The sequence below is a fragment of the Paralichthys olivaceus genome, chromosome 23 (genome assembly GCF_024713975.1).
Source record: "Paralichthys olivaceus isolate ysfri-2021 chromosome 23, ASM2471397v2, whole genome shotgun sequence".
Classification (NCBI taxonomy): domain Eukaryota; kingdom Metazoa; phylum Chordata; class Actinopteri; order Pleuronectiformes; family Paralichthyidae; genus Paralichthys; species Paralichthys olivaceus.
In genome coordinates, this window is record NC_091115.1 from 16,073,693 (window position 1) to 16,097,283 (window position 23,591).

General features: G+C 41.1%; 1 protein-coding gene across 1 annotated transcript in view; it reads left to right on the forward strand.

Moving 5' to 3' along the window:
* Window positions 1-15,250: 15,250 nt before the first annotated feature.
* The window catches only part of large1 (LARGE xylosyl- and glucuronyltransferase 1), a 97,943-nt gene continuing 89,602 nt past the window's right edge, over window positions 15,251-23,591 (forward strand). Inside the window, exon 1 of the mRNA XM_069519691.1 lies at window positions 15,251-15,797. The gene's annotated coding sequence lies outside the window, so the exon portion shown is untranslated. The remainder of the gene's footprint in view (window positions 15,798-23,591) is intronic.

Consider the following 23,591-nt stretch of genomic DNA (forward strand, 5'->3'; position numbering starts at 1 on the left):
GTACATGATTGTCATTGTCAAAATAAATTTAAAAAAAAACAACAAGGCTGTCATAGTCATCTTTAATTTATAGTTTTGTCTCCCTTTTGAAAATGATTTCATCATATTTGTATTTTAACATGATATCTATCTATCTATAGATATAGATATAGATATATAATAAACAAATGATTGTCTTCTATCATTAGGATATAAATAAATCCAAATTCAAACTCCTATCCACAGCTATTTTGTGGAATATTATTATTATCAGGATATGCACCATTACGGATTTGTTAAGGACTTTTGATTATCTTTGTAGTCATGTTTTTAACTCTGTGTTTGGACTTGCATTCAGTTTTTATGGACTGTGGCCTTGATATTTCCTTGTGTTTGGTCTTTGGATAATATTTTTTGGGGATTTGTATCTCTGCATTTTGGATTTGTTGATTCCAGTTTTATTTTGAAGTGTCTTAACTGGTGTCACTTGCTTGACCTCCTGTGTTATTTAGTGTTGTGACGTGTGTGAATGTTGCAAGTATGAAAGCTGAGAAGGTCATGTTGTCCTTGTGGAAGAATTCTTGCAGGTAGGTGACATGAGTTTAAATATGTGTTTAATACTGCACAATATGCTTGATGTTAAAGTCTCTGCCTTTACCATCAAGCATTTTAAGGCAGCAACACCCACTAAGTGCTGCCTCCTCAAACACACTCTGAGTTAAGCCCTGGCTTAACCTTTTTGATGCCGACCAAAATGACTTCTCCATAGCCTCCCCGAGATCCACACCTATCAGAACTGTTTGCTTCGCAGCCACCCATCTGGCCTTTTAGTACCTGTGTGCTGCGTCAGGAGACCCGCAGGGGGCTCCGTCTCCACCCTGATTGCCTCTTTCAGGTCAGTTCTAATGTTGCCATCGCCACAGGCCACAGATAACCTTCTGATCACACCTGCTACCAGCTGCCTCTACAATGGAGGTTTTGAACTTGGCCTCCCACACAAATCTTCCCGAGTTCAACCTCACTTCTATGCAGTTTAATTGGTTTATCTAATGACATATGACAACGTTGTGCCTGCTAAACATGAACATGTGTTAGTATCGTCATTGTGAGCGTGTTGAGGTTAATAATCAGCCCGTGGAACCTAAATGTACTACATTTGGTTTTGATCATTTTTCTCTATGTTCATTAAAAGATAAATCTAAGAGCATATGGAAGATTTCCATTGTTGTTATCTGCACTGCACAGTCAGTGGAGATAGCAAATCATAAACATCAGCATCTTTGCATCGTCAGCATGGCTTTCGCTTCTATTTCTTTTTACATTTGCTGCATCAAGAAAGCTTGAAAAACTGTGACCGTAAACATGAACCCATTTCCTTACAGGAGCATCGCAGCTGCTGATGTATTTCTGGACAGATTCTTGCAGTCTATCTTGTCCTGTGGTTGGTTGTCTGTCTTCAGTCCCAGCCTGTGATAGGTTTGATGATCATCCATTGCAGCGCTCGTGTCTCAGGGGGGAGCAAATGAGCCTGAAAGCGCACCGTCATTTCACACCATGACAGTGATGAGCTGCACTCGCGCCCGTCTCGTGCAGCACCGCTCGTCTCTCTGAACTCATTCTTAATTTAGCTGCATAATTTGGATCTGAAATGCTAATGTTAACTCAGACTATGTTTGAAATGCTTATGAATTCTTTAAAAGGTCAGCCAAAATACAACAGGCAGGCCCCAGAAACAAATATGAATTGCACATTAGTTTGCCTCCCTTGAGGTCTCATTACGACTAATTGATTTATTTGAAGAATAGTTAGCACATAAGCACAGCACACCAGTCTAAAATACTGTCTTCCCAGCATTTTTCCATCTGAAGCCAGTCAGTCTTGTATTCACCCAGACAGAGATCAGAGGATAAAGCTAACAGTAACAGCACGTCCAGGCAGAACTGGCCTCTGCTGCCCTCGGGGGGGCTGCTCAGCTCACCTCCTAAATCCCTGCTCTGCACAGCAGTGTAAAACAGAGCACGCTCAGTGGGAGAGAAAACCAGGACCAGTTTACTTCAGCTCTTTCTCTTTGCCTTCTTCTCTGTGGGGAGTTTTCATTTTGGCTGTTTGATATAAGATCATATGCGAAACAGAGGGAGTTTGCATTTGTGTGCGAGTGAGTGTCACACAGTCGGTTGTAATTACTCCCCGAGGGAGCTCTCCTCTCCCAGAGATATTTGCCTCAGTGGAAAACCAGACAACCCCATGAATATAATGCAAATTGCACTCAATAATCATAACCATATTAGTGTGATCATGTACCACTATCCCTGTCTGATATAAGGGGGTTTCTATTTTGTATCTACTGTGCTTAAAACAAGTGCCTCATACCATCATTGTATTTTATTCTATTCCCATGTTATTGTTTTACACATTTCTATCTACTTCCAATTAGTAGAATAATCCTCATGATTTTTTCACTAGTTCGTTTCATCTAAATTGTATGAATTGTAGTTTTCTTTACCCCAGAAAAGACCCTTTATATTTAAATACTTTATATTTACATCGAGGGGACCCTCTCTACGGAGGCCGCCATGTTTTTTATTTTAGTCCAGACTGAACAAACTAAACACCTTTTGAGTTTTTATGACAATTGAAGCTACCACAGGTTCTTTTTCATGTTTGGGAGGAGAGGGTGAGGTGAGGGGGTGTTCAGCTGCAACATGCAATTTCAACACTCGATATCACAACATTCTACACACTGTACCTTTAAATCTCTTTTATTCTACTTTTTATATTTGCTTTTATTTTCTTGAAAACCCCGATTTAATATTGTCTTTGTACTGTGCATCATCTTGAATCTACATCTGTGTATGCAATATGCTTGATAAATAAAACGACCTTACCTGATAAAACGTACGACTTGTACATTTACACTGGACCCCCCTATGTGCCTAAAAAACTTGATCCACTTTCCTAATTTTGCAGGTTGCATTGTGTACAAGCTGCAGTTACTCACTTCTATTCAATCAGCAAAGAAAATGAGGCACTGCGTGTTGTCATAACAACAGCACGTTTTCTGCCACTCACTATATCTACCTGCTCTAACTTTCCATTCAGCCATTAGCTGCAGCTCTGCCTGCAGATCCCCAGTCACTGGATGGTTACTGCATACACAGCTGCACTATTGTTGTCCACGACAGACATCCCCAGTATATTCTTCAGTTTCCAATATATCCTCACATAGTTTTACTCTTTTTATTCAGTGCCAACGATTTTTCCAATATTAGATTCATTTGGTTCAGTAGTTCTTTGTGAGCTCAGGCAAATCAGAGTTTTAACTGCGAGCTCAACCCGTTCTAATTCCTAATGTTGCTGCTTATACACATCAAGTCCATCACCTCCTGTAGCATCCCAGCGTGCTTCCATCAGAACTCAACGTTTTTCCCTTGCTTTCTTTCTTGTACATCCTTCCTCCTCAGGGGCCACCGTCTGCCATCTGACTATTTGACTCAAACACATAATTGGAATATGATTCTTTTACAATTTCCAGTAAAATACATCCCATCCTTTAACAACGTTTAACAGAAGAACAGAGATGTCCTGGCGTCCTGCAGTATAGACCTTATAAGGAGCCAACGATTATTGGAGACGCCACCTGTTTGAACATACTGTCTGTTGCATGTCCTCTCTGGTTTTAGCCGCTCAATACATTTATAGAATGCCACTAAAAATACATGTTGTGTCAGAGAGGTGCAACATTGTTCCTCTTCATTGCTGCTTTACAAAATGCAGTATAGAAGCCTTAATTGAACCAATACCCCAAATATCCCCCACTATGTGAAAGGGATTTCCCAAAATACTGAGACATAACACTAGATGTGAGGACTGGTATAGTGACCAATAGGACGTCATCATGAAAGTTAATGAACAGTCATTTTGAATCATGTCTCCCATGTCCAACAGATCAGTGGGCTTCTTCAGTGGTCTTTCTTTGTGGGAGGACCAGCCCTGTCTGCCACCATCACTGACAGTTTTAAGCTCGGTTGCTCTGCTGCTGTTCAGGCGTTTCCCGCAGACCTCTGTCTCAGTGACGCTCCTCTGTCACAAGCTGCCACTCTGAGTTAAAGCCCCGTGACTGATGCGGAGGCCTCCTCCCCCTTGCAACTCTGTGGCATGACGCCCTGTTAGTCCACTTCACAAACTCCCACCACTTTATGAGGCCTGTCCTGCAAAATGGGTTCGAAATTGCTGGATGCTGAGCCCTGTGGAGAGATGGACTCCACTAAAGAGATGAAGTGGACGATATCAGAAGCAAATCTGTGCCTGTTGACCTGAGTGAGTCAGACAAAGAGAGAGAGGACTCAAAGCAGGAGTCACTCACTGCAGCACTGAGTGAATGTGACATGATATAACTATCAGCGTTACAGGCTGAGGACTCATGCAGCTGGGCGGGGGTCTGACTAACACGGTCCAACAACCACAACTACACTAAAAGTCTTTTTGCACTCAGAAATGGAGCGATGCTCGTGAGCTAGTTCAGGCGGCCAACTCGAGCTGCGCTGCTCCAATCATGTGACACACCCCACTCTTCACAATCATCTATACTGCAAACCCACTCTATTTGGCTTTGCTTGCCCCCACTGCTGCGTCAGTATGGCTGCCAGCTGCTCCACCACCCCAGCCTCCACCTGCAGGCTCCGACTGGGGGTTATAAATATTGGCTCATCACTCCCATCATATCTATGTAATCACATCTGGGGGAGGGATGAAGTCGGAGCCTTGACACAAACCTGTTCTACTGCTGCAATAAACATTTTAATGTGAGTTGTCTGACTGAAATAAAGTAAGTACACCTCCAGTTCAATTTATTTCCACTCGAGCCACTCGCACTATTCAAATCATTTGTGACGCCCGGCTCAAGAAACGCGAAATTAACATTAATCTGCAGCTTTGCATTGACTTTGTATGTAATATAATCACGCGAAAACTTCAACTTCAACCTCATGCCCTCAGTTTGTAACACAGGTTTTCTGTCATGCATCTGCAGCCTCAGACAACCCTGTTGACATGATGTGGTTCATTTTGTCAGATTTGACAATGCTCCCCCAGATTTTCATAACCACGACTAGTTAATTGCTCTTAATCTGTTCTGTTTCACATTAAAAGCCCTCCAGCATTTCATTTGTCCCTGGGAGGCTTTTAGAGGAAGTGTTGAGTGTCGCTAAAAGCATCGTGAAGCATCAAGAAAGATACATCGAAACTGAGAAATAGCACATTTATATTCAAGATGCATTTATTCTGGACATGGCGTTTGAAGTACCCTGATGTATTCTCGTTAGCGTAGGTCAGGGTCTTTCTGTAAAATTATAAATTGGTCTCTCCGCTGGGTAGCCCCAAAGACATTAAAAGGGCAAAAAGCTCTCTAACACGACAGATCAAGAGCAACAAACCCAAATGCAGTTTGAGTTGTTTACAACGTTTGCTAATCAAATAATAATTAAGGTATAGTTCAGTGATTAAAAGCCTTGTAAAACTTTAATATATGCAAAGGTAAGCACATAGAATATACAATAACCTCAGCCAAAAGATGTGGCGAAGACTAAGTTTCATTACTGTAACGGTAGTTCTAGATTTCCGTACTTACTACACTCCTGTAGCAGCAGGCAGAGGCACTAAGTAACGTATTGATTCCGCTGACCACGTGATTTTGTTTACAGCATCAACTCTTCTCATCACTAACTCTTTTGACATCGTTTCTGCAGACTCGGGGGGCCGGGCTCAGAAACTCTGCAGAAACTACGGAGGCTCTCACTCGGACATTTGCGTTCACACATTCCTCCGAGGAATCTACGAAGGGTCTCCGGAGTTCAGTTCTTGTTAGCAAGCAGCAGGAATGGGCTTTTACCTGTGCACCTTGATAGATGCTGTGAGTTTCCATTGGCCTTGTGAGTCTGCACACAGACAAACCTGACACTGATCTGCAGATGGCGAGCGATAAGCGAAAACACCTCTGAACAAGACAAAATGATGTATAACAAAGTAATGAAACAGTGTTTAACATGTATTAACCCCCATGTGATCCTGACCCCAGGGGGTATGGTGGGCTAATGAGGCTGTGGCAGTGAAGTCCTGCAGTAAATCAGCTTTAATGCTGACTCAGTCCCCAGCTCTGCTACTGACGACACTCTGTCTCAGCCTCCTACTCCTGGATATGTATCTCTTTCTGCCTTGTTAGCTGCATCACTATTTTTATCTATGCAACACTTTTGTCCAAACGTTTCCATAATTCATCTCTCTGATTCACAGTGTGACTTTTTCCTTTTCTAACCCAATCCTCGGGATCAAAACGCCCTCTAAATCAACTGTTTGGTCCCTAAGTATTTTAAACTGATAACTGAATTGCAATAAAATTCACTGTAGATCATTGTGGTCCCATGTTTTTACAGCAAACCTCTGGCTTGTGTTCCAGCAACATCATCAGGTTTATTCATATCAATTTATACATAAAGCTAAAATCTATATTCAGCACAAAATCTATATGTGTTGAACACCCCATAAGCTTTTTATGCATTAGACAACACATACGCTTCCCTTTATCATCGAGACAAAGTCAATGGGAAGAACATTTTCACTTCAGTCTGTTTTTCTTTTTCTGTGAAGCTTGTTCAAGACCCCTCCAACCTCGTGTTTCAAGTGATTCAGCAAACACACTTCACGACACAAACTGGTCACAAATTGCTTGTTTAGGCTGATCAGTGCAAATGAGCTGGTGTGATCTCTATTATTACTCTGTGTACTTAATCACATCCTGTGCGTCCTCTCGATGCCGGTTAATTAAGAGATTTGAAATTGAAAAGAAACTACTTTGAAGATGAGAGTGTTTGCTCTTCAAGCTCAGAAGCAGAGGGATTGGAATGAGGGATCATTTTTGCAGAGGGCCAGAGGTGAGCGGAGGCTGGACGAGGAGTAACTGCTGGCGGCTGGAGGTCTGACACGGGAGTTGGAAGGAGATTTAAAAAGCTGGGCCGAGACAAGTGTAGTTGAGTGTGTGATCTGGCAGCGTGGTGGTGGGGCTGCCAATGAGTTTAGAATAATTTGGACAAATTTGGCTTGAAATCCACATTTTTATTGGCTGAGTAAACATATAAAATAATATATTATATAAACAAAAATGTTACACTGAAGTAAAAAGCACAACTTGAAACCACAGCGCTTGAGGTAGAAATTCAGGATGTGATTAAAAACAGACACTGATCGTCTTTTTCTTTAACAGGGGGAAGATCCAATACTAACCTGCGATGGTTCAAAGTCATATTTCAATGTATGCATGTGGCTCATCACTTGGACAGAGAGAGAGGCTGAGCAGAGTAAAGCATGGTGAGATCAGCACGAGGATTTCCAGTGTTAGAGAGACCTGAGCCCCTGCCAGGCACTGGTGCAGCTCAGAGACCAGCTCCCTGCTGGGGGCTTTGAAGGCAAGCACAGCAGCTTTACAGTAGCCTGCCACCGCTGATCCCGCTGCGAGGGCTTTGAGGTCATCGCCACACGGTCCACAGCGTGCTGAAACAAAGACTCTCACCCCCCGAACTATCCTTCGAAAAAACATTGATTTCACCTGCGAAGTAGATGTAAGAAGAGACTTACATTTGATCTCATCACATTGCAGAGTGAAACCGCAGCTATACAGGCGTGAATGTGGTTCAGATGTGAGCACGCGAAGCTGGAAGGCTGGCGCTGGGTGAACCTGCCTGGTTCGCACTTCAACAAACTTCAGGGGGATCGTGTTTGACTTCCTTTAAAATAATCTAATAGGATGTTTTAAACCAGGCGAACCAGCCCGTCGAGACACAGACAACATCAAGAAGTAAAATTAATTAACAGTCGACTGTCAAGTTCCTCTGAGCTGCAGAGCAAGTGATTGACTACAGTGCCTTTGAGGCAGCGTGTGCTCAGGGGGTCTCAGACCCATCATTCCACTCGTAACATCCCAAAAAACTCCAAAGATTGTGTTTAGTTGGTGTAAAAGAATCTAATAAATTGTTGTGTGTTGACTCACACTGTGCAGGTTTATTTGGATGAACCTGTCAGTATGTTTAATCTATAACTTGCATCCAATGTTAAAAGTGATATCCTACATTTCTTGTTTACCAAATCCCATGTGCAGAGCTAAACTAGAACCTTAAATACATCCTACAACAACTACTGCGTGTCCAAAGCCTGATATATTGTGTCTCTGTGCCACAGAGCTTCATTGATCTTTATCGACGTCCACAATCTGTTAAAACCAGATCAATGAGCCACACAGTTGCACTGGATGACTTGTTCCTTTGACTCAATTCCATATTTATACCAACCTGGTCCCCCGAATCAGTAAGGCACCACCACGGAAAATAGTCCCCACTAAATACCTTATTATAACCAGAGTAAAACTAAACTCCAGCATTCATTTGTTTTAGAAAAGAATTCTTTTTTAAAGCAAACCTTCAGAGCAATCATTAAATATACTAAGACAGAATAGTGAGGCAAGAAAGTGTTGACAGTGACGTCAACATGTTTCATCTGCTTTATCTGTTCATATTAATCTGTGATAATCAAATCGTTTTACAGCCACTCACATTATCATATGTGATATGTGTTAATATTAACCGTATTGATATTATATATCATTTGATACATATTCTTGTCTTTTTGCACATTCTATTTACATATTCATAGTATATTATCTATTCTATGTGTATCGTGTATAGTTAAGTATTTATATGCATATATTATACCCACACTATATATCATATTATATCATATCTTGTGTAAATATATATATTTAAACATGTGTACATGTTATATAATAAACTGTTGCTGCCATTATTACTATATACTGTTATTAAACTGGTATTATGTATATATATTATAATTTATATATTATTATTCTCATTATGTATTATATTATATACTATATATACTGTACCATTATTATATGCTGTTTAGCAACAATAACATTACCATCATCTTGCCACTGCACCTTATCTACCTATTTATCTTGTGTTTTTTAAGTTTCCTTGTCCCATTCTATAGGACAAGGAAACTATATTCTATATTATTTATTTTTTCTACCTCAGTATCTTATTCTATTGTATTTTTATTGTATCCAAATACCGGACTGCTATGACGACCTAATTTCCCTTTGGGGATGAATAAAGTAATTTATCTATCTATCTATCTATCTATCTATCTTTCTATCTATTATCCTGCTGGATTCTGTTTCATGAATGGATAGTGTTGCCAGACATTCACAGATTTACTGGAATCAACTTGTGTTATTCTCATTACCTCAGAACTCGTGAGCATGAATTGTTGTAACTCGACATAACTAATTGAATTTAGTTTTTAAAGAAGCAAAACAAATATAGGAGCAGACTTCCCAACATGCACTGTCTGCAAGTAAAAACCCTCCACAGACTGTTTTACATATTGAAGACAATAGGTGTGATAAGGGAAACTTGGCAAACGAGTAATACTGAAGATAAGTGCAGTGCAATCATTTTTTCTTTCTGGCTGGAGGAAAATCCTTAAACGAGTGTTTGTCGCTCAGTGACTGATAAAGTAATGAATTTACAATATTACTGTATTTAAGTAGCAGTGGAGATTGTTTGTCGACCTTGCTTTAAATGAGGTTTTTGATTGGCTAATATTCCACTCTGCTTCATCATTGCTTTTATTGTGCCCAAAAGCTTCTGCGTTGGAGTTTGGCTCATTTCTTTTTCCAAACTCATCCACCTCCTCTGACCAGAGTTTGGAAAGCTTCTGAGAATTAAGTTTCAAACTAAAGTTAATGAATAACTTAAAATAAAAATAATTATTGTTACATCATTACTGTTTCCAAAGACCAAATAAGATGGTTTTAACCAGCGGGTGGCAGTGCATGGGGCTAGGCTGAGGATATTGGTTATTGCCTATTGGCTTATCATTAGTGAGCCCCTCCTCCCCCATCGGTTTGAATGATGAATAGTGTTATTTTTTCTAACATCACAACTCAACTATTTTAGAGGTCTCTCAAGCAAATGACATTCTTTCAGATCCAAGTTCAAAACATTTCAACATAAAAAATCAAACGAACGGTGTGCTATTACTTTTAAGACAACCAGGAAGTGGTTTTCTGATGGTACACAACTGTTCCTTTTCCCTGCTCACCCCAACCGGTCGAGGCAGATGGCCGCACACGCTGAGTCTGGTTCTAGAGGTTTCTCCCTGTTAATGAGGGAGTTTTTCCTCTCCACAGTGTCATTGTGGGAACTGTTGGGTTTCTCTATCATATTTAAGGTCTATAGCCTTTCTATGTAAAGTGCCTTGAGATGATGTATATTAAGATTTGGCGCAATACAAATAAAATTGAATTGAATTAAATTGAATCTTGCTGCCATGACGTCGATCAGCAACCGACACCCAGGAATGTCTTAGTCAGTCCGATATGGTGAAATAAAAATAATGAAATTATCCAAAGGATGTGGTGGTGATTTACACCCGTGGTTTAGTCCAGTTACAGTCCACCGCTGTAGTTTATCTGCGGATGTATACGAAGACATGCCTCACTTAGTTCGGAGACTGAAGGCAAACTTCCCTGCCTCCCCAGACTTGAATATTGTTAATATTGAAGGTTCTTGCATGTTCGAATCACATTTAACTCTGCACTGCACTTCCTCCGGGAATTTACAATATGCTAAATCTGAAGCTGATGAGATGCATGGTGCATTAGCTATGTGTTCCTCATACAGACAGACTGAAATACAAACAGATGTTTGTGGAATTAGTCGACATGCTAAGACACTGTATGTCTTAGCATGACTGTAGATATCATCATCCTAAAGTGTCAAACATGCTCAATAATAAACATCATCTGCACAAAACCAATATTTGTAATGCATCCCTGAACTACATTTTGTTAGGTTTTCAATTAAAGTTAGGGCTCTAAGAGCACAGCAACGGAGAGAGATTAGATTTTAAAAGTTTTAACACAAAACTCACAACAAGATATTGTCCAACAGGTGATTCTGTGATACTTTCAAGTAGATAGATCATGTTTCAGGTTTTCAGGATGCAAAAGACTGAGTAGTTGGCTGAAGGGCTTCTACCACAGAGGGTGTGCGGCGATCTGGCAGAGTTTTGGGGAATGAGCCTTTCCTTATATGCTGCCACAGGCATATGGGTTGATGATGAATTTCAGGTGTTTAAATTGATTGGTGGGAGAACAAAAATCCAGAAATGACATTCATCCAGCAGCATGCACAGTCAGGACAGGGACCAAATGAGGGGAGGCAAACAGCAGGAAACAGGGAAGTGGTAAAACAAAGGGATGAAGGTATAATCCTAACATTTTTCTACTTATCTTTATACTTTCACTTGTAGAGGAGTATTTTTACATTGTGAAAATACCTCTTCTATCCTGATTATTCGCCTATATGCTGAAGAACCATGCAACTCAGTAAACACATTTGCCGAGTTGACCTGACTGTGTTTGTAATCATGGCTGATGTTGTTTTGTGATGGTGTGACGCCTGTAGATCGTAATATGAACAAAAAAGTTGATTCCCTAAACGTATTACCACCATGTTATCCAGAGCTCAACACTACACTGCACTTAGTGAATGGCCAATAACCCATCTACCCTGCTGATTAGTTTACATCCTGATGAACCTATTTTCAATTAGTGGCCTATGGGGAGTATTACAGTTACGGAGCATAATGGGAGATCTGCAGCTTGCTGCTGCTGTGTGGCTCAACTTAAAGCTAAATCACAGTGACATTCACAGGAGGAGGGTGCAGCTGTGCACGCTCTTGACATTGTTCTCACAAATGATGAGAGGATACAGATATAGGTTTTGCCGCATATATTATGCATGTGTGTTCCTCTGCCTTGATAATGCATCATTATGTTATAAAGATAGTATGTTTACACATTGGGTACACATTGTAGGCATGTCAAAAGACATGACTACAGCCTATCGAGTCCATCTTTTGAGGCACTGATGGTTTTCCTGTGCAGCCATTACATTTTTGAAGGTATTGCTCTTTCTTCTGGAAAGACCAGATTCCTCATGTCCTCCTTTGTCCCTGGTCTTTCAGAAAGATTAACATGCCCCCACCTCTCTTTGGCCCTTTAGAGGCTGGCTGGGAGCAGGTGGAGGACGTGGACGCTTCCTTGTTTATCGGCGCCAGCCTTTTCTTAACATCTAGAGGACGAGGCTTCAAATGCCGTCTGGCCATAGTATGGCGGTGAGCAGGAGGCAACAAGGGTGAGAGGCCTTTCCCCAAGCGCCTCATGTAAGGTGTCAAATCACAACCCTTACCACCCTCACCACTGTCTATGCCTCATATTCACTCTATGGATAACAAACTGGGGCAAAGGGCAGCGAGAATACACAGTGACTACTAATAGTATCCATTCAACTTGCTGACCTTATGGTTCAAATGTTGAGAAGTTGTGGCTATAACTGATATTCCATATAGACGGCTAAGGTTGCCAATGTAGGCCTGTTTTAATTTTAGCCTACTACCAAATTTGCAAAATTTGATTTAGCTTGTTTTAAAGATTGCCCAACTTCGTGGATGCCTGGATTTTGACATTTGCTAAAAGGTCAAATGAAAACTAGGAACAAACATTTTTTGAACTCAGAAGAAGGCGGTGGGGTCGCTGCAGCATTACTGCACAGAGTGAATGAATGATGAATGAAAATCTGGATCGAAAGACTACTGCTGCTGATGGAGAGTAACTGATTCGCTGAGAACTGGATCTCTCTCTCTTTCTCACACACACACACACACACACTCTCACACACAGCAAATAGGGAACATACATGACACAAAAGGGGAAGGGAGAAAAGTTGTGGATCTCTAAGAAATCAAGAGAATAATAAACAGCAGCAGTGGGGGTTGAGCTGGAACATGGGGCCAGTAGGAGGCTTACAGTCAGACTCCAGACTGTGCAGCTCCAAAAGGCAGACTAACAGAGAACAGAAGGAGAGAGGAGGGAGATGAAAAAGCACAAAACTACAGGGGAGAGAGAGAGATGAAAAGAAAGGACAGGAAGGAGAGAGAAGGGAGATGATGGGGAGAGGGAGACAGGGGCGCACTGCCTGGATGCTCATGTGCTTGAGGGAGCAAATAAACTAAGTTACAGGGTAAAAGTTTTTCAGGAAGTTTATAGTAACCTTGTCAGAGGGACGACCACCGAGTCTACACTGTTACAGAAGGTACCGGGTAAAACTGATTAATTGAGACTGAGACAGACCCGCTGGTGGCAGAACTGTAAAAGCCTGAAATGAAATAATTGGGTAATAACTAAAAGATCAGGTGCAATGAGGAGTTTAAATTTTAATTTGAAAGTCTCAACACACCACAGTCTGCACGCTCCTTTAGCTGGTTGCTGGTGCTATTACAGACATTTCCCGAGCAAGCTGCCTCTGCTGTCGTGCCGCGACATGTATCCCACAAATGTAAGGTTTATGGGAAATAGTGTTCACTAAAGTCAGCGAACACATTCCAAATGTCTAGGTCTAAGTTATGATACTAATTTGTTTGACGGAAATCTACCATACTTATCTAAACACTTCACATCAGACTCACGTCACATAATATTAAGAAATGCTCTACTCTAAAATAATGTTTTTCAGTTCTTTTTGAAAAATTTCACTCACAGCTGTAGCATCAATTTACAATTTACTGATTTTTTTTTTTGGGCAGTTGCAGCATCTGGGATGCTGGGAGAAAAAAGTGAGTATCCATTGCGGTGCATATATAGTGTTTGATGCCATCTTCAAAGCCACAGTAAATGTACATTTGTGAAAAGTTTGCTGCACCAAAGTGACAAACAACATGCAAGATGCACTGTTGGCAGATGCTTTGCTAACAACCCCTCCAGATTTAGAGAAAAACTTGCCATCAGTTTCTTTTACAGTAATAAGCTGCACTGCAAAGGCCACATCAGTGATTATATAAAAACATATTTGTCACTGGCAAAATAATTGAACAAAAAACCCTTATGATCATTCGTCTTCAGAATAGCATTGATAAAATAGTTGTTTAATTAAAAAATGATAGAACAGGGGATTTTGAATCGCAATTCAGAATCTTGATTTAATACAGTCAGGGATTTCTGTAATAATAACATTGTCAAGGATATGAGATTAACATGACACTGTTATATGACCTGTGAATTTCTCATTTTAAAAGTCCAGTGTGTAAGATTTAGGTGAAAGGGATCTATTGGCAGAAATTGAATGTAGAATAATCCTCATGATGTTTTCACTAGTTCATTTCATCTAAATTGTATGAACTGTAGTTTTATTTACCCCAGAAAAGACCCTTTATATTTAAATACTTTATATTTACATCGAGGGGACCCTTTCTACGGAGGCCGCCATGTTTTTTACATTAGTCCAGACTGGACAAACTAAACACCTTTTGAGTTTTTATGACAACTGAAGGTTTCCACAGGTTCTTTTTCATGTTTGGAAGGAGAGGGTGAGGTGAGGGGTGTTCAGCTGCAACATGCAACTTCAACACTAGATAAATTCTACACACTGTACCTTTACTGTCCAATGTTATGCTTTGAAGTTTATTTTTTACCCTGGATTTCATTCTCATTATATTTTACAAGATACATTTATTAAATGACGTGTAAGAACCAGTGACCTCACAATAAAAAATAATACTCATAATGTCAAAAAAAGTATTTTGCGTGTTATGCATGATTCACATACTTTCTCCGACATCCATCTCCACATCTCCAGATCATTTCATACTTTTTTATGCAGCGACAGTTTTTCCTTAACCTTCAAACTGTTTGGGACCAGGACTCATCCAGCTGAGCACAGTGGCCACCTGCCAAACTCTTTGGCCCCAGAGGCCCCAGGTTCGCTGTGTGGAGCCGTTTGTGGTAATTTGATTTATTGATTAATATGAAACTAAAATGAATGGCTCCGGGGCGACTCCTGCATCTGTAGCTAATATCTTGTGTAATGACCCTGTGCACTATTAATACCGCTGACATTTCCGTGGATGTTATGCACGCGGGGCGCCGATCCTTCAGGTGTATTTAACCGAGGTGTAGCGGCTCTCCCGGACCCACGGAGCGGCCTCGGCGCGCTCGGACGCTCGGTCCATCAGTGAGTCCGCTCCAGACTCCGGACCAGTGACGATCCGCTCCTCGTTCTCCTCCCTCCCACCTCCCCGAGTGCCGCGCCGTGATTGGCCGCTTGTCAGGAAGAAAGAGCTGCTGTGTTGAGGCCGAGCTCTCAGACACAGACAGGACCCGGGCGATGGAGGAAAACCACCGTGGCGGAGACGATGCCCACTTCCCCGCACGCTCCTAATGCGTTTTGAGTAGCTGAGCGTCACTGGCAGCACAGACCGAGTGTCCGTGCTCCTGCAGCCGAGGCCGCAGCTGCTCTGTGCCCCCCCCCACCCGTCCCCGGGCTGCGTGTCGCTGCCTGCTGGTCGCAGTGATCCAGACCCGCTGGATGTGCTCCGTGGCGACGCAGCCACAAACGCATCGGGGATTTGAGTGTTCAAGCTGCCCGGAGGAAGCGCCACCGGCCCGGCTTGTTGCTGCCGGTAGCCGCTGCTAACTGCCGGGGCTCGTAAACAACAAGACACCGCTCCAACTCCATGGAAGAAGTCAGCGGCGGAGCTCCGTCTGGTTTTGCGCATGAGGAGCTGCTACGACTGAGCCGAACGCAGCTGGTGTCCATGTGAAAGAGCCGCTCCTGGGTTGTGCGAGCGCGGATTTATTTGTCTGGAGCAATCGGACCAGCAGCAGTTTGAAGCCCCCCCCCCCGCATCAGGTAAAGTGGAAGCCGCTGATACTCGCGTCTGAGCGGCGGAGCGACCTCACCTCACCAGTCCCACTGTGGCCGCTTCCAACCGCCCGTCCCCGCGGTATTTTTGGCACCACTCGTGTTGTGTCTGTTCACTTATCGTAACCTTAAAAAGTCCTTGTGCTTGGATCTCCATATATATGCGTGTGCGTGTGTACATGAGTCAGAGCGCAGGCAGTAATGCAGCAGAATGAGGTTTTATCTCCCCATCCTGCAGACACCAGGGGGATAACGGTCCTTTAATCCCCCATAAACCACAGTGGCTAACGGAGGGGCAGGGGATGAGCGGCGGACTCGGTCAAACACTCCCGAGTTTCCCCGCTGACGCAGTTTGTCTCCCCGTGTTGGAGAAATGTGGACAAACGCTCTTTGATGTCTTTGATAAGTATGCTAATGCTCGTCCCTGTCCACTTCTTCTCAGCAGCCGCACACAACAGTGGAGCTGAGAGGCAACAGTTGAACACAGACAGTAGTAACACAGGGAGTATTAATAATGCCACATTGGGAAGCTCGCACCTGCTGTTGCCCCCCCCAGCAACGAAATCTGTAGCTTAGTAATTAGTTATTTATCGTAATATTAAACAATTTTACACTATTTCAAATGTCGAGTGTTAGGATAAACATCAACATCCATCATTGTTTCTATTGAACAGCCCATTCTGTATTGTCCCGTGAAAGGCCAGTAGTTGTATCGATTCAGTTTGTCTGAAAAACAAGGGGACAAAAACAACAACCCACAAAACTAAAACAGAAATTGCCCTGGTTAGGTTGAATTACTTTATAATGGTTGCTTTCTTATAATGCACCAAGGGGTAGTCATAGAACTGAGGCAAACAAAATACTTAATACTACATCAGAGTTCAGCAGTGATAATTATTTAATAATTTAATTGTTTTTGGTCAGTGATGGATGAGTAGTAGGGGGAGATAGGACGCTGCCCTACCACTCCCTACATGAGAAAAATCATAGATATTATTACTGAAAAGTATTTTTTTAATTACTGTTTAATAAATAACATTGTAAATATTATAAAGTTACTGAGTTAATTATGATATGCAATAAAATGTGGATTGAAATGTTCTACCTTGTCTATAGTCACTGATGGTCAGGTCTAATATGACCCTCATTGTACATGCACATTCCCTCCTCAATACAAGACATATATTCCTATTTGGGCCATTTCAGCTTTTATAACATCCTTTGTGGGCCTTAGAACATACAATACACCAACTGAACTGCCTCTCTTTGGCAAGGCATTTGATGTCAGATGGTAGTGATGAGGATGTTGATGATAACAGTGCTGCTTGAAAAACTAAGCAGTGATCCAACACACAACAATGGCTGGTTGGTCTGTATTTGTTTGTTGTTTTAGTGTAGGACATAGTGATTGTTCAATATTTATGCCATGTCCAGATGTATTGATGCATGTCTCCATGAACTACATTTTTTCTGACAGTCACCATGATGCTCGTCAGGGAGTACACGCAACATATGTCATGCATACATGTTACATGCCATCCCTGACAAGTGACTGTTTCCTCTACCCTGATTGTGATCTGACATACAGCAAGAAAGGACATGTTCCCCAGCTGTTTATGCTTTTCTTTTATCACAGAATAAATTGATAACCGTCATGAGAATCTTTTTTAAATTGCTCTCTTAAAATGTCTCTTGGCCATATCAGATACTCAGGTTGGAAACAAATGTCCCTGTTCCCCACAGCACCAGCCCACAGGTGCCTGCAGAAGGAAACACTGGCACCAGGGCACGCAGTAGTGTCGTAATACATCCGTAGCTGGATATACTTGATAAATTGCACTGGAATGAGTTGTTGACCTTGAGCTTAGTTGAAGGCTGGAGTCACAGTGAAGTGGTTGAAAATATTTCAGGGAAGCTCTGCCCTGATCATCTGGCATCATGGCCCTCTTTACTGTTAATTTACACGTTGATGATTTACTACAAACCCAAATAAAGTGTTGATTCAGCTCAGCAAATACAAACATCACACTGTTAAGCACCATTATATTATTATTACTTATTTAATTGACCATAAATTAACTGTAAAGTGTTGAATTTGCAGGTGGTGCATTTAATGGGAAAATTGTCATTGCACAGTGTCCTACCACAAAAACTCCCAAGTAACTGCTGGGTTTCTGTTTTTAAAGCGTAACACTGATGGGTGTTGATTTCTTTTACACTAAATGTTTAGTATTCATGTGAGCAGAGCACGACACACGTCACATAACTCCCAGTCTTACAAATCAGTGGTCAGCTATGGAACTGCAACGAGCCTGTGAAGCCACAGTGATGTCTCTCCATGCCACAAGCAAATGGCTGCAAATTGGAGAAAGAAGCAGTGTGAAGCCTTCAGACACAGGGATGTTTCATGTATAATCCTTCAGGCTACACTGTGGTTTTAGAGAAAACACCACCGTTACACAGGAGATCTGCCTGTTGCAGGCAGTGCACAGATGCTAAGTTTAGCTCACGAGCACTGCTGGCTAGCTTTAATGGACACTAACGTTACCTTGGCACTTCTGGGAGGTAGCCTGTGTTTATCCCTCCTGCCCGCTGTGGCAAATCAGACATTTGTTGTGTGTGTGTGAAGTAAATCGTGCAATTTCCTCATATTTTGAGCACTCTGTCAGAAAGTATTACAATGTTACTATACTAGCATTTGTCCTCAGACTTGAATAGAAAAAGCAAAAGAATAAAAACTGGAACTCAAAATCAGAAAGTCACTGAGGCACCTGAGGAGTAAATCTTACACAGGGAATAAGTCCAGAGTCCTTTTTATCTGGTTTAATTTAAACATTTTGCAAGCAATCAAACAAAAGGCAATGGCGTCAGCTGCCTCTCTTTCTCTAGTAAATAAAACCATGAACCTTCCCGGTGCCTGCTGCCTTTGCCCGCCTTACCATATATACGTATAATATCACCTGGTGCTAAGTACCTTCAAAACAAAAGCAGAAACTACCCAAACTAACTTAACTTAAACAATATGACTATTGTTTTTTTTATTATTATTATCCTAAAGGCATAATTTAACTAGTTATATAAAACAACAAAATATGGTAAATACACAAATGTTTAACTATTAAACAGAAAGAAAACATAAACTAAAATAAATAGCTCCAACAGTTACCCTCACTAAATGTTATTATTCTGATATGTTATTAAGCTTATTAATAGGTTTATATTCTATTCTTGATGTTTCAACATTTTTTTGGTTTTAAATTACATTTATTGAGGTCTTAAAGTTTTAAAAAACATTAAATTTGACTTTAAAATGTTGCAAGAACCTTAATACATGTTTTCTTGATTGTTGGTTTATGTATATATTAGAGTTTGTTTTAGCCCCCTGGAGAGAAACACATTAGCCGACATGATCTTTTGCCTTAGTTAATCACATTTTGACTGCGCGCTCCCAGAGTAGAATTCAACTTAAATGATTTAACAATGATGATATTTTTAAATGATAAACTTTTTGTCCAATATGTGATTAATTAAACTGATTAATGATTTAGACAATAAATTGTCAGAAAGTAGCCATCACACCCTCACGGAGCCTTACGTGTCTGAAAACCCAAAGTTATTCAATTTACAGTAATCAAAAGGAGAAAGAACCCAGTGAATGTTTTCTATTTTCATTCGAAAAGGGACATAGATGTTTACCTTTCTGTCGTTTGACTGTGAATCAATTGGCTAAACTTTCCAGCTCCATCCTGGAACCCAAATACAAATATTTGCCTGTAATCTGCCTGTATTGTTGCACCAACTGCCTAAAACTACCCAAAAATCAATATTTGCTGTTTTGGTTTGAATTTCATTGCCATCACCGAACCCTTTGCATTTAACTGGAAATAATCTATAATATATCTATAATCCCATTGCTGTTGTCATCAAACCATCTTAAATGGCATGTTTTTAGTTACAGTGACGGTCTTGGTGAAATTACATTTTTGAGTTCCGGCTATGACTGAACAGTTTTCATCCACATAAAATGTTGAAGCGTTTTCATAAACTCAAACTTCAGTTTAACCTCATCTGTCACAATACACATTATTATTAGTATTTCAATCTAAAGCATTTAGATTTAGACACGTGGGCATAATGAGTCAATCATTTCTGAACAGTCTATCGACAATCAGCATCTCCATCTGAGTGGATACCTAGTATATCAGTATTGTGTCAGTTTGTCTTCATTAATGAGCGTGGAGGCTGACTGTGTGTGTGTGTTTCTTTCCAATGCCTTATTGATTTACCCCATTCAGGCCTGGCAGTCACATTCCAGGTGATGCACTTATCATGATGTAATCACTGATAGATATTCGGGGAATTAATGCTCCCCTCTGCTGGAGATCCGTTCACACTGAAATGACTGCTGTATGATAGATGATGCTGATTGGGAGACATGCTTTGATCTCTACAGTCAAGTGAAATCCAGGAGTCACGCTGCTCACACCGCTGGGACATGAATGTAGTCATTGTTGGACAGCGGGTGGCTGAATCGCTCTGTCTCTGGATTTGTCTCTCCACTGAACTGAGGAGGGGAAAAAAGAGACAACCATGTCATATAACTGCTCCTGCATGTTGACAATCAATGCATTTCACTGAACAGATGGGAACCCTGGACAACAATGAAGTAGGTCGTAACATTTCCTTTTATCAAGTGTCGGAGTTTCTCTGATGCCATTGCCATTAACGGGGTACATTTGTCATTAGGGAGCATGGATTCATTCATTATTCCATTTCCATGCTCGGAGCTGTGCTATATGGAGTGTTACAGATTGTCATGCTATCTGACTTGTGCTGTACACTTGCTGACGAGCCCAGAGTACACAGTCATCACCTTCCACTGTTGTGTGTAAGCCTGAAACAATGAATAAATCAGCCAATTGATTAATTCTATGAGTTAATTTGAATTCCAAATTGTTGGATGAAATGTTGCGGGAGCCATCTTTGACTCAGGGACATTGTAATTGTGCATTTTACATGAACCTTTTACTTGTAATGAAATAATTGGATAATGAAAATAGTCTGTAGCTCCAGAAATCCACAGTCTGACATTCCTGCCCCCTCAGGCAGTGGAGACGTGGAAGTAGGCATTGGTTTGATTTTCTCCTTTCGAGCTCCCATCGCTTCACGTGACCGAATGAACGAGTGCCACAGGCTGCCTGGAAATGTGCATTGTTGCTCCCATTTGTACAATTATCACGTCTCACTCTTCTCTGTGACCGCAAACTTTTCACCCCACCTTCCAAGTGTGGCTATTCGGGAAAATTACTAGCACTGTCGTGTTCCAATTTGATCAAATTAAGCAAAGTGCAGACTTTGTTTCTCACATAAAGGATTGTCCGCTGATGTGACAGTAATCACTGCATTTCGCATCTTTTGAGCGGCCTGCCAAGACCCTGTTTGTTTTGGTATAGAAGTTCCAATGGTCCCACAGATCAGCAGAAACATTTAGGTAATTATTATAGAATTCATACCGGATTAATTGATTTTTAATTCAATATCGTCAAGCAAAAAATCAGTGTCCTCCATTCTCATTTAGATGACACGTCATTTACTCTAATTAGTCTTTAGTCCATTGTCCTAAATCTTAAGAACTCAGCCTTATCTTGCCCTGTTCTAAAATGCAAAACTAATTAACCCATGGGCCTTCACACTGCTTGATCTTTTTGGGACCTTGTGAAAGTTTGGTACGAGGTTCTCTGATGAGTTGTAGTGAACAAGGCAGAAGCGAGCCAGCACATGAGTGGAAGTTCAACACGTCAGAAAGTTGTTGTTGGAAGTTAAAACAGTTTAACGTTCTCTGGCTTCTGGCTTCTGTTTTCTTCGTGTTCCACGTTTATAATTAAGGGTTTTCCTCAATGCTCATAGTCATAATCTAATAGGCTTTATCATATTGAGGCAAAAAAAACTGTATCTTGATGATTGTGTAACGACATCAGACACGAATGCTGGTGGACTCAAATGCACGACTCAAAAGCAGGTAGTGAATATAACAAAGGTTTCTGTCTAGTCAAAAAGTGCACAAACACAAAGCGCTCTCTTGGAGAATCAAAAAGTAACAACACAAAACACTTGCAAAACTGCAAATCAAACAAAAGATCATACACTTGAAACAGCACACAAACTTGGCTTGGCAGCAAAACTCTCACAAACACTCATGGACAGAACAAGACGAACTGGCACAGGACAAAGGGAGACGAGGACTATTTATACATGAGGGGGGGACAGGTGAAACCAATCAGGGGCGGGGAAGACGATCACCAAGGCGGGAAATCACACAAAGGGAGGAAGTCAGTGTCTGAAACGAAAGGGAAAAGGTGAGTACAAAATAAAACAGGAAGTGCACGACGAGACTAGACATGAGTGAAGTTAAAACTAAAACAGAGTGCTCGAAACACACAAGACTAAACATGGACTAAACACAGGCGTGACATAACTTTAAACATGAACATGAATAAACTTAACATAATTGACGAGACGTAACAGATTGTAAATGGTAGAAAGTGTAATTAATGCTCAAAAACTCAATTTGGGATGTAGCTGTACTGGACCTATTGGCCAACTGGGTAAATGTGTAGGCTGGCTCTGTCCCTTTTTTAACAAAACAGTAAATATATGTGACATCCTGAAAGATGATTGGACCCTGAAGTAAGGCCACGACCTGCGAGCAGCATTAGCAGCACTTCTGGGAGTACATCCTGGGATTATCTGTCATCTGCTCCGCGGATCATGTGGGAGTTAAAAAGTGAGATGAAGTGGGTCAGAAATGCAAATTATGTTCATGTTTTTTTTTTTTTCTAGGTCATGAAACTTGGCACAGAAAGTGTGAAAGAAGCAAAAATTGAAACAGCCCTCCTGTATTTTGCTCGCGACAGTTGAATCTGGAGGTAGGATGTTTTCAGGTTGGCGGATCATCTGGCCCTCTGTTCATCCGTTTGTCTTTCTGTTGTGATAACAAAAAGCTCAGAGGGACTTTATTTTATTTGGCACAAAGGTTTACAGCACACTAAATGACTCACCAGCTGCAGTGACATCCCTTTGTGGTGTGTTGCACGACATGTCCTCTGCATGGAGGTGATAAGTTTAGATTATTTTCATGTGCAATTATACTGTAATATTTATACTGTTTTGATCTTTCTTTAATTTGACATTCTATAAATTTTTATTTAATTGTATTTACCTGCTGCGTCTGCTTAGTTTTTAGATTCTCGTGTTCTTTTTCATTGCTGCTTTCCATAACCTCAGTTTCCTCTCATGTACCTCTCTTTGTTTTGGAATGACAATAAACCCTCTTGAATCGTGAAAGATATTTCTGAATCTATTGTTATGTATTTTCATCTCCCAAAGGACTGAGGAGGAGTTGTTGCTCTTAAAATCAATATATACACACACGCTCCCACTCAATCTCGGTCCCTACTTGACTTGTGAACAGAGAAGGCAGCAGAAACTTCAGCGAAGACATTACTTTTTTATGAGAAGATGTCTGATGTGATTTGCCTGATTTTGGTGCAAAAATAAAAGCGTTTGTTTATTCTGAGAACAAACATTGTCCGGGAGCCAAATCGGACGGATGTCAGGTGATAGGGTGTGCCGCAGCTCACCAAGCATGCAGATTTATCAGGGAGCTGGTTAGCATGTAGATATCTCACACTTTGTCAATAGCTGCTGATGTTGAATGAGCAATGGTGTCTGCGGTGCTGCGTAGAGCACATTTTGTCAGGAGAAAGCCAGTGAAATGTAACG